General features: G+C 41.3%; 1 protein-coding gene across 13 annotated transcripts in view; it reads left to right on the top strand.

Annotated features, from left to right (window-relative positions):
* The window catches only part of NPAS3 (neuronal PAS domain protein 3), a 1129936-nt gene that overhangs the window by 95917 nt on the left and 1018190 nt on the right, over positions 1-15829 (top strand). Inside the window, exon 1 of one of the 13 annotated variants that reach the window (XM_053282872.1) lies at positions 7565-7582. The exons of the other annotated variants lie outside the window; for them this stretch is intronic. The gene's annotated coding sequence lies outside the window, so the exon portion shown is untranslated. Of the gene's footprint in view, positions 1-7564; positions 7583-15829 lie in introns of those variants that run through there. 13 annotated transcript variants of the gene reach the window in all.

Here is a 15829-nt window from a genome sequence, read left to right as displayed (position 1 = left end):
GCGCAAGCAGCTAAAAGAGGAAAGGGAGATGGTTTGTACCACTCCCATGTAAATGCCTCTTCAGCCTTACTCTGGAATGCAATTCTGCTGCACCGGCCCTTTGTTAGTCAGGATCAGTGTTCCCTCTAGGCATACACATGTGCGTGTGCTGACAGGTTGATGTCCACTCAGTTAATTTTTAATTTTAAAACATGCGCACACACTGCGATACTGCCACCCAGAACAAAAGTCATTCTATCTCCCCCCACCCCTCCACCATGTGACACCACAGCTTTAGTCTGGAATACAACACTGCTGCGCTCTAGGGTTGTGCGTTTCCCTCCCCTGTTTTTTTTTTTTGGCCCGAATCCGAAACACCCCCATTTTGTTCTTTGTTCAAAATCAGCCAATCCGACCCCCCCCCATTTTGTTCTTTGTGCGAAATTGAAAAATCCGAATCTGAAACATTTTGGATTTTAAAAAATGGCCCCGGCGGGAAACTAGTGGGTGGGGGTGGTAGTGCCCAATGGGTGGAAACTACCACCCAAATTTCAGAGGAATCTGGCAAAGGGCTGATTTTTGCAGTATAGGATTTTTCCCATAGGGAAGAATGGAGGTTTCAGCAAAAGTATAGCTTCAAGAGCCCCTGGTGGCGCAGTGATAAAACTGCCGCCCTGTAACCAGAAGGTTACAAGTTCGATCCTGACCAGGGGCTCAAGGTTGACTCAGCCTTCCATCCTTCCGAGGTCGGTAAAATGAGTACCCAGAATGTTGGGGGCAATATGCTAAAATCATTGTAAACCGCTTAGAGAGCTCCGGCTATAGAGCGGTATATAAATGTAAGTGCTATTGCTATTGCTATTGCTATGTTGGGGGGAAAGGGGTGGCCCAGAGCAGAGCAGTGTGAGTGGTAGTGCCCAGTGGGGGCAAGGAAGCTTCCGGTTTGCGTGTCTGTAAAGTTCTTCCCCATAGGGAATGATGGACCTCCATAATTCCTGCCCCATAACTGCACTTGGGGGGCACCAGGGTGGCTCAGAGCGAGTGGTGGTGTAGAGCACATAGGGTGCCAACCACCCTATGCTAACCCATGGGGTACTGGGTTCTGTTGTTTCTGAGATGTTTTGAGTGTAGATTCAGATTCTCTGGTAGCATATCAGAGTGGATTCATGGTTTGTCATTGAAAATCTCATATGCTACCGGATAATCTACACTCAGAACACCTCAGAAACAACAGAGCCCCATGAGGGTGGTTTGCACCCTATGTGCACCACACCACCACTCTCTCCCAGCCACGCCAGTGCTCCCCAGGTGGAGTTATGGGTCTGCTGAAACCTCCATTATTCCCTAGGGGGAAAAAACCTTAAAGAAGCGTAAACTTCAACAATTCCTAAGAAATCAGCCCTTTGCCCTATTCCTTTGGAATCTAGGTTGCGGTAGGCAGCCCTTGGGGCACTGCCACTCAACCCACTGTTTTGCCCCTCAGGCCCCATTTCTGACCCGAATCTGCCCCAAAGACATGTCAACTTCAGAAATTCTTTAAAAATCAGCCCTTTTCCCAATTCCTTTGGAATCTGGGTGGCAGTAGGCACCCATTGGGGCACTACCACCTGAACCACTCTTCTGTCCCCAAAGCCCCCTTTCTGCCCCAAATCCATCCCAAATAACATCAACAATAGCAGAGCTTTGGAAAAAACCAAGCAGATTTCCAAAGGTCATGCACATCCACATCCCCCCGCCCGGAATGCAATTGATCTACACACAACAGTGTGAAACAACAACAATGAAATGCACACTGTCCCACTGGCCAATGAGGGTAAAATTTACCCTTAAATTTGCTTAAAAGGAATAAGAAGGCAATTGCCAGCAGCATTAGCCCATGCTTTCGCTGGCCAATCTGCAGGCTGGAAGGGCTGGAAATTCAAACAGATGTCAAAACTCAAAATGGAGACTGAAGACTTTTGCGATTGCAAAATGGAGTTCCAAAACAGCCAAAACAACAAAACATTTTTTATCCGAAACAGGGACGTTTTGTTTTGGCTACAAAATTTTCTGTTTTGAGCATTGGGTGTTTTGGCTACAAAACAGCCGAAATGGCCTGTTTTGTTCACAAAACGTTTTGTATCCAAAACGAAATGCACATAGGAAGGAAATCCTATGTAGGAAATCCCTACTGCGCTGGTGCTTCATTGGAAGTTTCGGCCAGCAAGTATGTGACAGCGCACTGAACTCTTTTTTTAATTGAACTTTCCCAAGCTTTGGTTCTCCATAAACCATAAATAGCTAAGGAGAGTATATTGTTAACAGTAATGTATTCAGATGATCCCATGTATGGCACTATAAATGTAAACCTCTTAACTGATTACTTCGGATGTGATAAAAGCATAGTGCATTTAAACACTGCATCATATTTTTCGTCATAGTGGATAAATCTGTTGATCTAGAGTGAAGCCGACCCACTCATTTCTCTTATTCAGTTATGTGATGAAACTGTCATAAATGTGTATCTGATGAAGGATGCTGTCTTTAAAGGAATGAATTTACTGATGAAAAATGTTCTGTATTTAAGAGGTTTTCACTTATACCATGTTAACTTTATGGGTTGAATAAATTCCTAGAATGAGAACAAGTTGAAGTTGGAAGAAGCATATTCTTCTGTTAATGATAATGCAAAATAAAAGTTCATTGTTGGAAAGCAATGCTTTTATTAATTAAATTCAGTACTGGTTTTCTCTACACTTTTCATGTAGCTGTCCTTTTCTCCTAAACAGTCCGAGCCCCAGCTTTGCTAATACTTAATAGTTTACAAAATGCAAGTGAGAATGTAAAGCTTGATGTTTGTGAATATCTATATCTGTAATTTCCCCAATGTGAAAACCACATATTTGCTATCGTGAAGAAGTGTCCCAAAGAAAAAGTATGATTGAGAATATTTTTGATCTGTAGTTTTTTTTTTTTTAAAGTGGCTAGATGCACAAGATAATGCAGATTTAAGCCATGTGGATAATACTGCCTATTAAATACACAAGATGATTTTGATCAGCATCTCAAAAGCTACATATATTCTTTTGTGAATAAGTGTCTGAAAAATATGACAGAGTGCAAGAAAAGTGGAAACATCCTGAGAAATAAAGGGACAGGTTCCACACTTCTCTTCTGAGGAGCAAGTTCACAAGAGTTCTTGTAGTGAGCCAAATAGGGGTGTGAACGAAACGGATTTTGTGTTTTGTTTTGAGGTCAAAATGAAATGCAAAATGCTCAAAAGGTTTTGTTGTAACACTTGAAATGTTTCGAGTGTTTCAGCTGTAGGGAACAATGGGGAACCCAAAACACTGCATTGTTCCCCATGAATAGCTCCTAGGGACACCAAAGTGGGTTGTGTGGTATGGCATAATGGGTGTACCTACCACCCAGTCCACAAAAGAAATGGGCAAGTGGGTTATTTTTAATCTTTCCTCCAAACCTCATAGGCTCCTATGGGAGGAAAGGTTGTTTAAATTGTCCATTTGCCCAAACACAATTCAAAAATGGCCAAAAAAGAATCACTGACCCAGACTCCACTACCAGCCACAGTGCACAAGTTGCTGAGGCTATTCTCATGTGCTGGCAAAACCTGAGTCCAGTTTTGCCTGTGCTTGAGAACAGCCAGGAGCTGTGCAGCTCCCGGCGGCATGGCAACAAACTTGCCTCCAGCACCCACCTTCAAAACAAGGTTAAAGGAGTAAGTGTTCCCGATTGTACCTGTATACCAGCCTCAGCTGCTTGCTCCTGTGGATGTGGGGCTCCTGGCTGGCATCAGGGGAATCCCCATAATGCCCCACACACTCACACAATGCATTATGGGAGTTCTGGGGGTTGGAGTGATCCTCCACACTGCCTGAGGAGGCAGCTGTACATCTGGGTGCCCGATCTTCGAGCCCAGGTCAGGAGTAAGGATTTTCTGCAGAGAGGTTTCAAGGCTTCCTCCCTGCTTTCCCTCAAGCCCTTTCTCACTGATCATGAGAAAGGGCTCTCTCACACACAATTATGACTTATAAGCATTGCAACACCTGCCACAGCAGCATCCTTCGCAGCAAGTATAGCCATAAGAGTAACTTCAGCCACATATTGGTTTAGTACACCTTGCATTGCAGAATGCAGAGCAAAGCAGTGAATAAATCACGTTAGTCTCAAGGCCAGACATGGAGCTCATCACAGCAGTCATCAGGAAAATATTACACACATGCACGCCCACCCCCACAGAGCCCCTTTATCACCACCACACTATCTCACAAACAAGAACTGAAACTCAAGGAAGGCAAGCAGGCAGGCACCCAAGTTCTGCCTTTGTTAATCTGAGATCCAGCAAAATCAGATAGTTATAGCAGCAAAGGTTGTACAGCCTATACGCAGTGCTGAGAAAAGCAAACCACAAAAGCAAACCTTCCTTGATTCTTTCCTCTTCTCCTGATGTAAGGGCCTCTCTCTGCCTCCCAGTCCCTTTGAATAATTTTGAAATTCCTTCCCCCCGCCTTGTCAACCTGAGATCCAGCGAAACCATCAATAGGTAGCACAGTACTCAGTGCTGAGAAAAGAAAAGCACAAAATTAAACTTTCCTTCCTCCTGTCCTGATGTATTATCTTCTTCAAGAGAGGCATAGTGAATTTCTCTGTGCCTCACGATCCCTTTGAATACATTTTGAAATTCCATCCAAAGGTTCCCCCTCCACCCCAGCTAATTAGGGGGGGGGGCACAGTTGCCCATGACAACAGTTGATTTGGATGCAAACAAAGCATCCAAGAAGCAAGGAGATTGCAAGCCAATTGGGAAGGAAAAAACAGCCCGCCAAAATGGTGCTCAAAACAGTTGAAACTTGTGAGTAGAAATGGTGTCATTCGGTTTTGAGCTATAAAAAGGTCCTTTGTTTTAGGGGTGTTCTGTTTCAAACTTGAAACACTTGTAATGTCCCGTTTCACACTCAAAACATTGCATGCTCGAAAAGTTTTGCACATCATTAGAGCCAAATATGGAAGAAATTGGCTCTATAATGGGACATTGAACTGGACTAAATTAAACTACATAATTCAGCTGTATGATTCTGTATTGATATATGGTTCAAATTATTTCTTGAAAATTCTAGGAACCCCACTGAAGATGACTGTTTTAATATGTGGCATGGCATGTACATCACATTATATGCATGGAGATAGAAGTATTACAGATGCCAGTAATGTCCCTATGGCCCTTTCAGTACAGCCGTGTGAAATTAATTTTACTCTCAGCTTGTACATTAGAATCAATAATTTCATATATTCCAAGCTTTGCTCTTCTATAAACTATAAATGTTTATCCCAGTACCTGATAGGTCTCTTTATCTCTGACCTTTTGTGCTTTACAATATTAGTTTCTCTAAAGCTGTGAAATTAAAAGTTACTTAAGGGCTCTATTAATCCTAAGCATTTGTATTTTCCAGCTTCAGAATGTTTGTTTACTTTGCAGTGATTCAACCCCACCCAGCCCAAGGACAGCCCAAGCTGTTACCACACAATAGGACTTGGTGTTTGACCATAACTGCACGTCTCACTCCACAGGCAATCAGCATTTTAATGAGCGATTAAAGGAAAGTCATTGTACTCTTGCCTGCCTTATCACAGTTGCCAAATAATTTTGTGTTGAATAAATAGATAATGTAAAAGAAAAAACCTTGCCTCATAATGTTGTTGTCATTAAGGGCTCTTTTAATTCATTTGTGATGTATTAAAATACACATGACACACTAGAGCAGAAGTAATTATAATTGTTACAATTTTTTTAAATATTATCTCATGCTCGCAATTGTAACCTTTTTCTATTACAATGCCCCACCAAAACTATACATAGCCCTTAGGAGTTCAAATAGAAGAAGTTCTGTAGTGTTTTGTTTTACAGAGGTGTTTGGACGTAGTAGATTATTATGCTGTGTGCATCCTAGGAATTATTAGGTAAGTTGCATCAGAACTCTAATGTAGAATGTAATGGATGCAAGCTCTTTCATAGCATTCCAAGACTGAAATCAATATTTATTTGAGTGCAACAAATGTAATAAACTGCATTCCTTTTGTAAGTATTGCCCTGACGGTAGTCCTAAGATCTGCTTTGGAAAAGCACATTTAGAAATGACAAGTGCACATTTTAGTATGGTTAACTTCTCATTTTTGTGGCTGTAAGCAGTGTCTTGATATCAACCAGTTGAAGTCATGACAAGACAGAATTAACATTTGTACTTTGGTCTTGGAAAAGAGAACAGATATTTATTTTCATTCAAATCAAAATCAACTTAGGTAATGTGTAAGAAAGAAAAGATGTAGGTGTCAATCCAGAAAATTGCACATTAATTTAGGCATCCACAAGTGAATTTCAAAAGCGGTTAGTAATGCTGCATGGGAGCGGAGAGATTACTATTCAAAGAATAAAAAGCAAATGTCCTACTGAGCACTTGGAAGCTCTTTTGCATGTCTGCAGGAACTCTGTAGATTACAGCTAATATTTATTTTTATTGACTCTTTGTTTGCAATATGCAAAATATTATTTACATGTTTATAAAAACAATATGTCAATAAATAACTATCTTAATAATTTTACCTTCTGTGGTGTATGAGCACAAATTCTTGTCAATTTTTGTGCCAGTAAGATAAATGTTTCGATTAATAAGGATTGCATGAAACAGTAATAAAATTTTATTAGCATTTGTTATAGGTAAGAGAATGTATATTTTTAGGGAAAATATGGAAAAAACACAATTTTGGTATTACCAAAATATTTTCATGACTTCTTCAGCTGCATCCTGTAGTAATTTACAAAATAATTTTCAAAGACTCTCAACTGGATGGCTGTGTAGCAGAATATGTTGGTGTTCACTGTTGGCTGTTCAAATAAAAAGGGAAGTCTTGGTAATGATGCTTATTAATTCAGTTGACTGAATTAATCTGAATTGATCTGTTTAAGTGCTGAGCTCTATTTGGGAGCTAGTTGTGTAAGACTTAAATATTCCTAGGTCTTCGTGGTATCCATGCATCTCTGTTTCTCCACTTTCTGAATATTATTGTCTAATACCATATTAATGAGGCATATCCAGAAATTTCTAAGAATTGATACCTTGGAATGACACAGCCATTCTGTACTTCATCAAGAATGGGCAGAAAAAAGGACATGTTTCAAACCTATTCGCCTGTTCACACGACCATTGTGGGGTTTTTTTTGGGGGGGGGGGAGAATTAGAGTGTTCCTACCTCAGTAGCAGAACATGATCAAAACCTCTGTTTGGGTCAGCAAACGCAGGAAACACAATTAAGCCAGACAAGGCATCCATTGTTAAAAGTGAGAGCTCTAAGCATGAAAATTCCTCCAAGGCCTACCAGGCCTTCCCAGCATGCTTTGCACTGCCAGCAGACTGGAAAGCCTGACATCAGCACCTGCCCTCTGATTGGTCAGAAGGAGCAGGAGGCAGACCCAGTACTGCTGAAGCTGTTTCAGCTACAAGATAATAGAGTCTGCTTTGCAGAGTGGCACATTATGAATGGCAGTTCCTGTAGCCACAGTACTTTATTGTTTCCATGCCTTCTGTGTCCTGATGGCTGCCTAGAAAAGGTAAATGGGAAGAACAAGATAGGAGAGCTCTCCTCTCCTCCTAAATGGGTTAAGAGTAGTGTACAAAAGCTGGGTTACCCTGTTCTGAGCAACCTGGACTGGAGGGATTTGTGTGGGTTTATTTATTACATTTATATACTGCCCCATTCAAATGACTCTGGGCAGTGCACAACAACAAAAACAAGACCCACAAATAATAATTACAGAACAATTTTAAAACAGCATAAAATCATCTATATATTTATTCCATCTAGCATAAACCATCTATAAATATTTATATTTATTCTCCTATGCGTACCTGTTGCTAATCCCATGTGGGGCAGCTCTCGTGAAAGTTCGTGAGCAGCTGCCGATTAGTGACAGGACGGGGGAGAAAATAAGGATGCGGCCGCTGGCGGGCCAGCTGCCAGGAGCAGGTGGGCGGGGGGAGGTGGCAGTGGGCCGGCTGACCTGCCAGAAACCGTTCAGAGGTGTGTGTGTGTGTGTGTGTGTGTGTGTGTGTGTGAGAGAGAGAGAAGCAGGGCAGGAGGGAGAAGTGGGCCAGCGGAGGCACAGATGCTCTGCGCCTGGCCCAGCTAGTTAACAATTAAAACAGTTTAAAAATCTTGGAAGGCCAGGCCAAACAGATAGGTTTTAAGGACTCTCCTGAAAGCCAACAATGAACTCAAACTACGGATTTCTGCCGGGAGTGCATTCCACAGCCCAGGAGCAGCTACAGAGAAGGCCTACCTCTGAGTTACCACCAGATGTACTGGTGATAACTGGAGATGGACTTCCTCAGATGACCTTAACATGTGGTGGGGATCAAGCAGAAGAAGGAGCTCCCTAAGAAAACCCGGACCCAAGCCGTTCAGGACTTTAAAGGTAATACCAGCACTTTGTATTTTGCCCGGAAACATATTGGCAGCCAGTGCAACTGTTTTAAAACAGGCATAATATGGTCTCTCTTGGTTACCCCAGAGACTAGTCTGGCTGCCGCTTTTTGAACTATGTACTAAGGCAGCCCCACATAGAGCGCATTGCAGTAGTCAAGCCTGGAGGTTACCAGCTGAGGCACCACTGTTTTGAGGTCGTCCTCTTCAAGGAAGGGTTTTCAGTATAATATAAAACTTGATAACCCAGTTCCCACCCTGATTTTAACAGTTGTGTTAACAGGCCTGTTTGACATGCTACAGTGATACAGGAGGACTGAAATTTATTTTTATGTCAATTTTAGAACAGAAGTCTAAAGCCTTAGCTTGTATCTGCTTGAAGGAGCAGCATAGGTTCAAGGGTTAAGCAAGTAGTCATTTAGAATGTTTTAGTGAGCATCCATATAATTTGCCATGATAGTGTATGTCTGGACCCATGCGGCTTTGAACAATTGTCTAAAATGGTCACACTAGTTTTATGGGGAGCAGAACAATACCAGAAATAGTGAGGCATGGAGCTGAGACCTGGAAAGTGACCTAGTTTTATTTAAGATAGTGTGACAGTAGCCAGTAAGAAGAGGGTGGGGATGGAACACAATGGAAGATACTAAGATAATAACTTAATTGCAGGTGTACGGCAGAGGCAAGTGAAACAGTCATTAATATAAAATTGCTTTGCTCAACATTGGCAAATCCTAACGGGCTAGCATTAATTAATTACATAGTCATGTTGGACCACATGTTGCACAGATTATGCCTGCATTTCTGAGTGGTCCACCCTATTGTAGGAGTTGAAGGAAGTGCCTTCACCTTTGTGCATGAGGACAAATACTTAAAGTTGCGTGCCAGCATGTTTGGTGTTTGCTGGTGCTCATCTTAAGTATTTGCGCACTTGTGCAAGACTGCTAGAGCTTCCTTAAACATCTGTAGCTGCGCAGGCCAATAGGAAATGCTCATATAAGCTTGTACAACCTGTTGGCCATTGTGCTGTCAGGGTATGTTTGCAGTATCTTCATAATGGTAGTGCTACCTTAGGAGACTCCTTGATCGTTCACAATAAACAACTTATTTTGGTGTGCAATTGACAACATTTAGAGTTCTATAGTATTTTCACATGGCTAGTTTTTGTGCAAATAATGTTCTTCATTGCTTACCAAAATGTTTTGTTGATACTGAAAGATCTAGCAGTTACTTAAGGTAGCACTTACCATTATGAGGATATACCATAATGACCACCTAAACTGCAATATTTTATACCAGAAAAAATGCAGAGTAGCTACTCGAAATGGTGTCACAGTTTTGCACAAGTCAGAAGTGGGAAGAGAGGGATGTGACTAGGGGTAGCATGAAGGTGTTGTCCTAGCCACGTATACAGGGCCAATGGACTTCATACTACCTGATCACTGTCACAACGAGGAAACATAGATTTTTTTTCTTTAAGTGAGTATCATAGCCTCAAATACAAAATCCCAGGGCCTGTTTAGAGATTTATAGGTAATAACCACCACCTTGTATTTTGCCCGGAACAGGGTGGATTTGATTTAAATCAAACTGATTTAAATCACGATTTAAATCACGATTTAAATCACTAGCAGGGTGGATAAAAATAAAAAAATCTGATTTAAATTAAAAAAATCCGATTTAAATAAAAAAAATCCGATTTAAATAAAAAAATCTGATTTTTTTGATTTAAATTGGATTTTTTTGATTTAAATCAATTTTTTTTATTTTTATCCACCCTGCTAGTGATTTAAATCGTGATTTAAATCAGTTTGATTTAAATCAAATCCACCCTGGCCCGGAAACATATCAGCAGCCAGTATAGTTTTAGCTTGCTTCTCCTACAAGAATGGAGGGTGTGTGTTCACATATTGGCAAGATTTACTCTGATGTTCCTGTGGGTTATCGGGGAGCATTCCAGGCACCATTCGGGTTTTTCATTTCATCTTAAGAGTGTAGCCTGATTTATGTTCAGGGTAAAAATAAACACCCCACTTTTTGTGTCTTGTGGGGAAAATTCGAACTCACAGTAAACCCACAGTAAAGCCTGCTGTCTGGAAATGCTCCAGGTAGATGCTGGAAAATAGCGGGAAAGCTGATATAATTACAGAATGAATAAAGAAGCAGTGATTTGGGGCGGACCTCAGTCTTAAGAGTACAGCCCAAGACTACATTGAGGAGGCTGTCTAGTCTTTAAAACTAGAAGGAAGAACAGTTATTGCCTGGGATTTTTAAAAATCATTTTAATCAATTTCACAAATGCAAAATAACTTTTCTGCTTGCATATAATGTTACTCACCAACTAGGCAAATGGCAGCTTGTGAACCTGAGCAGCTGCCATTAGTTCTGTGTGTTAGAATCACAGCATAGTACTTAGTGATTGCTGCCAATTCCAGTTCCCTCCTTCTCATGCTTGTGCCAGAATTATATCCATTGAATGAATTTCATTTTTAGAAATACTGGCAGACTAAATTACTCATGAGTAGTCCCATTGAAAGTAATGGTGCTAGTTAGTCATGACTCACTTTCCCCAGTAATGAGACTACTCATGAGTAATTTAGTCTGGGTGTCAGCCATTATAATTGTTGGCAATAGTTTCTTGCTTAGAAATATCTATTCTTCTCACTGACTGAGATAGCTAGACCACATGGCTAATCAATGAAGTGACATAGTAAAAGTTTTGAAAAGGTACAATAGGGGAGAAATGAAAATCAGTGTTCTATGGTAAGAGTGTCAACGCTGGTAGATAATTTGGTAGTTTGTAGGCTTTTTAAAATCTCTGGACTTGTTTTTACAAAGGGAGTGTCATTTTGTAACACAGGTGGCTATTAATGCTCATCCATTTTCTGGTGGTATTATAATTATTACTTAATTTATATACTGCCTGCTTCCAAAGGCTCTAGGCGGTTTACAAAAAAACACAATAAAAAGAGAATAAAACCAATTATTAAATATTAAACAATTAAAATTTAAAACATTCAGAAATTATTAAAAGCCTGGCTGAAAACGTGTTTCTTTTAAAGGCTGGTAAAGATGTTAAGCCATGAATGTCTATAGGAAGCGCATTCCACAGCGAAGGAGCAACTATAGGGAAGGCCCGCTCCTGAGTCACCGCCAGACGAGCTGACACAGGAGCAACTATAGGGAAGGCCCACTCCTGAGTCACCACCAGATGAGCTGACAGTATATGGAGATGGACCTCTCTTGATGATCTTAATGCGTGGTGGGAATCATGCAGAAGAAGGCGCTCTCCCAGGTAATTAAGATGAAGACGCTCTCCCAGGCGCTCTCCCAGCCATTAAGATATGGTTTTATTTGTATAGGCACTGTTCAAGACATGTTCTTGCATATAGCCTAATTCAAGCTGTCTTAGCCTCCTATGTGAGTTCCGTTTAACTCCAAATCCAAATTACGAATACAATGATGATAAATATTTATATACCACTTTTCAGCAAAAGTTCTCAAAGTGATTTACATAGATATAAATAAATAAATTAAATGGCTCCTTGTTCCCAAAGGGCTCACAATCTAAAAAAGAAACATAATATATACCCAAGCAACAGCCACTAGAGAGATGCTGTGCTGGGGATGGATAGGGCCAGTTGTACTCCCCACTGTAAATAAAAAGAAACACCACTTTTAAAAGATGCTGCTTTGTTCAGTTAGATCTTTGTAATCCTTCCTCTTTGAAAATCTCCATATTTTCAGGCATTGGGGGCACTGCTTTGGAGTGGATTTGGTCCTTTCTTGGGGGAAGGGTCCAGAAGGTGGTGCTGGGAGACTACTGCTCAACTGAGGCCATTGACCTGTGGGGTCCTGCAGGGTTCGGTTTTGTCCTCCATGCTGTTTAAAATCTACATGAAACCGCTGGGAGAGGTCATCCGGGGACTTGGACTGATTTGTCAGCAATATGCAGATAATGCTCAGCTCTATCTCTCCTTGTCACCTGATGCTAGGGAGGCAGTGGGCGTCCTGAATCGGGGGCTGGAGGCAGTGATGGATTGGATATGGGCTAGTAAATTGAGAGTGAATCTGGGCAAGATGGAGGTACTCTTAGTCAGTAGGAAAGGCAGTCGGAATGAGTAGATTCTACTGGTTCTGGATGGAGTTGCACTCCCCTTGAAAGAGCAAGTGCGCAGCGTGTGTACTGCTGGACCCGGCTGTGCTTTTGAAAGCTCAGGTGGAGGCTGTGGGCCAGGGATGCCTTTGCATGGCTTTGGCTAGTGTGCCAGCTGCGTCCGTTTCTCAAGAAGGCAGATCTGGCCACAGTTACCCACGCCTTAGTCACGTCACGGTTGGATTACTATAACATGTTCTACATGGGGCTGCCTTTGAAGAATCTTTGGAAACTGCAGCAAGTGCAAAATGTGGCAGCTTTTTGGATGTTATCTGGAGCTGCCCACTGTGACCACATCACACCCATTTTGAAGAGTTGCATTGGCTGCCAATCTGTTTCCAGGCCCAATTCAAGGTGCTGGTTTTGATCTTTAAAAGCCTTAAATGGTTTGGGCCTTGGATATCTGAGGGACCGCCTGCTCCCAAGGGTTTCTGTCTGCTCAGTGAGGCTATCAGGGGGCCCTGCTCCATGTGCCGACAATGAGTGAGGCTCACCTGACATGTACGTGGGGCAGGGCCTTCTCAGTCATTGCCCCCAGACTTTGGAATGCTCTCCTGGTGGGCCTCTGCTCCCCAGTCCCCATCACAGTTTTTAGAAAGCAAGTACAATCTTGGTTTTTTGTCCAGGCTTTTAAATGAGTGTTATGTTTGCTGCTGCTTTGTATCTTAGGGTTGTGTTGTACATGTGTTTGGATTTTAAAAACTTTTAATTAGATTTATTTTTAATATTCCATTGTAATTCTTATTGTGTAGCTTTTATGGTTTTATATTGTTAAATGTTTTGTAAACCTCCTTGAGATTATTTTAATGACAGGCTGTATAAAAATTTAACAATAAAGAAGTACATAAATATATCATGAAACAGTTCAGAAATAAATAGTAAATCTGTATGTTATTAATTCAACTATTCAGCCCTACACAGAAAGTTTGTTTATTCATTCATTCATTGACAAGGGCTATATGTAGGGACCTCCAATCCAAGATGGTAATGTTTAGTTCAGAAAATATGTGATGTGTGGCCATGTTATCGATTTCCTGCCTCCCACTTAGTTTCATTGGCTGTTGCTTGTGGAGGATAGGGTGGTAAATTCTAACACATCACGTGTTGTTGTTTTTGGCCAAGGAGATGTGGGAGATGCAACACAATACACTGCCAAGGAGATGTGGGAAAGCACATTGGCATAGTTGTAGTCTGGACCTTAGTTCAGTCAAAACCTTTATAGAACTGAGCTTAATGTGGCTCAGTCACATCACCAGTCTGGTTCACCAATCTGGTTGTGGTTTTCAGTGCTCATATGGAGAGTTTAAGCTCTCTGTTAAAATGATGAATATATAAAGTATTTCAGGATGCTTGCATATTAACAAGTATTTTGATTTTTCAAAGTGCTGAAAAAATTACTTTTTTTACATGGATATAGCTGAACCAGTCTTGGATTTTTATTTAAATATCTTGTAGGTTTCAAAATTAATATCATGCTTTTAAAAATGCTTTAAAATCTTGTTTTATTCCCCAGAGATTTGTTTTCTGCTGTTGCGATTAGATGATGACAGCTAGCTGGCTTTTAAAATTGATCAGGAAGTATTCTGGCAGTCATTCAGTGTTGTAAAAGCACTTTAATGGATATGAGCTATTCACCCAAATCAGACTCAATGTCAAAACAGGCGAAAATACAGCTGTCACTCTGGACAACACGTTACACATATGCAAGCAGCTGCTTGGAACACTATAAAAAGTCAAGCCTGAAATGAATTTTTAGGGCTTGTCTACTTATATGTGCTCTCTCTGTGTGTGTGTGTGTGTGTATGTGTGCACGCACACATGCACACACACTCATGTGTGTATTCTCATATAGAGAGAGTGACAATTTTTTAAACTGCAAACAGAACTCCATACAAGTATTCTCTGGTTCTCAAAAGGATGCTGTTAATCTGGAAGAAGAATATAAATTTATTTTTGATTAACAAACAAAACTATAATGTGCAAGACATTTTAGCTTCTACCTTCAGTTGCTCTGTTGTTTGAAAGGTTCAGTAGCTGCAGTAACAGTTAGAGAATATTTGTGATAGAATGTTCAGAAGTCTAGGATTGGCTGCCTCGGACATGTCATGTGCTGTCTTCAAGGTCGAGACCTCTTGGGAAATAAGTTTTAGTTTACACTGAGTTTTGTAGTACAGTAACTATTCACATAGACACATCAAGAAAGGCAGACCATTCCAAAAATCATACAAACCTAGAACACGGCCTTACTAGCTTTCCAAAATAGTGTCCAAACCTCCAATTGTGATTGGAGAATGTCCACCTTGTGTCCACACCTAAAGGCCCAAATCCACTCCAAGACAGAAGCCTCTCCTTCTAAAAAGCAGCCATGGAGTTCTCATGGTGAATCACCCAGTTCACTGAAGTCATCACATTGATCTCTTGACAGGTCTTCAGTTCACAGGTACTTGCATACAAACAGCCATAGTCACATACAAACTGACCAGGTAGACCACAGACACTGGGACCGCCCAGCATTTTAGCAAAGTACTTTTATCTAAGACCTTGTGCTGTATCTCTCCCCGACCCCAGGGAGCCAGTGCTTTCCTCTCCCTGAGATTGCTTACGCATGATTCTGTGCCTGGCCCTCTGGTCTCTTGTTGCCTGACCTTTCAAAAGCACATTGTAGCCTTCCTTATTTGAGATTATTTCCAGATAGGTCTGACTGTTTAAATCTGGTCAATTGAACTTCTTGCTGGGCATTTAATCAAAAAATGCTTTGTCATTTCACTTGGAGATTCCTCGAACACCAGGGCTTCCTGCTGACAAATGATCCGTGGGCACTCTTGCCTCTCCTCATCCAGCCAGGACTTGTATGTGTTAACGTGATACACCTGGTGCAAAAACTATCGTCTCAACTCCCAAACGGAAATGGGAATTGAGGGATCTGGGGGGAAAGTCCAAGGAATGATCTAATTGCTTTAGTAAGCCTGGAAATCGGTCCTTTTTCGAGCCTGAAAAACCCTTCCTCTAAAATCCTTCCATACAGTTCTCGTGGTCTAATTTTGACTGACAGTTGTTCTCTGAACCAAAGGAGCACTACTTCCCACTTTTTAAACAGCACACATTGCTAAGGTAGTCTGGGCCAGATACTTTACTTTTCAGAGTAATTTGTTGACTTGTCTTCCACTCTCCCCAATTTCGTCCCCAGTTGCCTGTTCTCCGAACAGGTGGAGCCGGGCC

This window comes from Hemicordylus capensis, chromosome 1 (genome assembly GCF_027244095.1).
Source record: "Hemicordylus capensis ecotype Gifberg chromosome 1, rHemCap1.1.pri, whole genome shotgun sequence".
NCBI lineage: Eukaryota > Metazoa > Chordata > Lepidosauria > Squamata > Cordylidae > Hemicordylus > Hemicordylus capensis.
The sequence above is the reverse complement of the archived record's forward strand: the minus strand, read 5'-3'. Positions and strand labels throughout refer to the sequence as shown.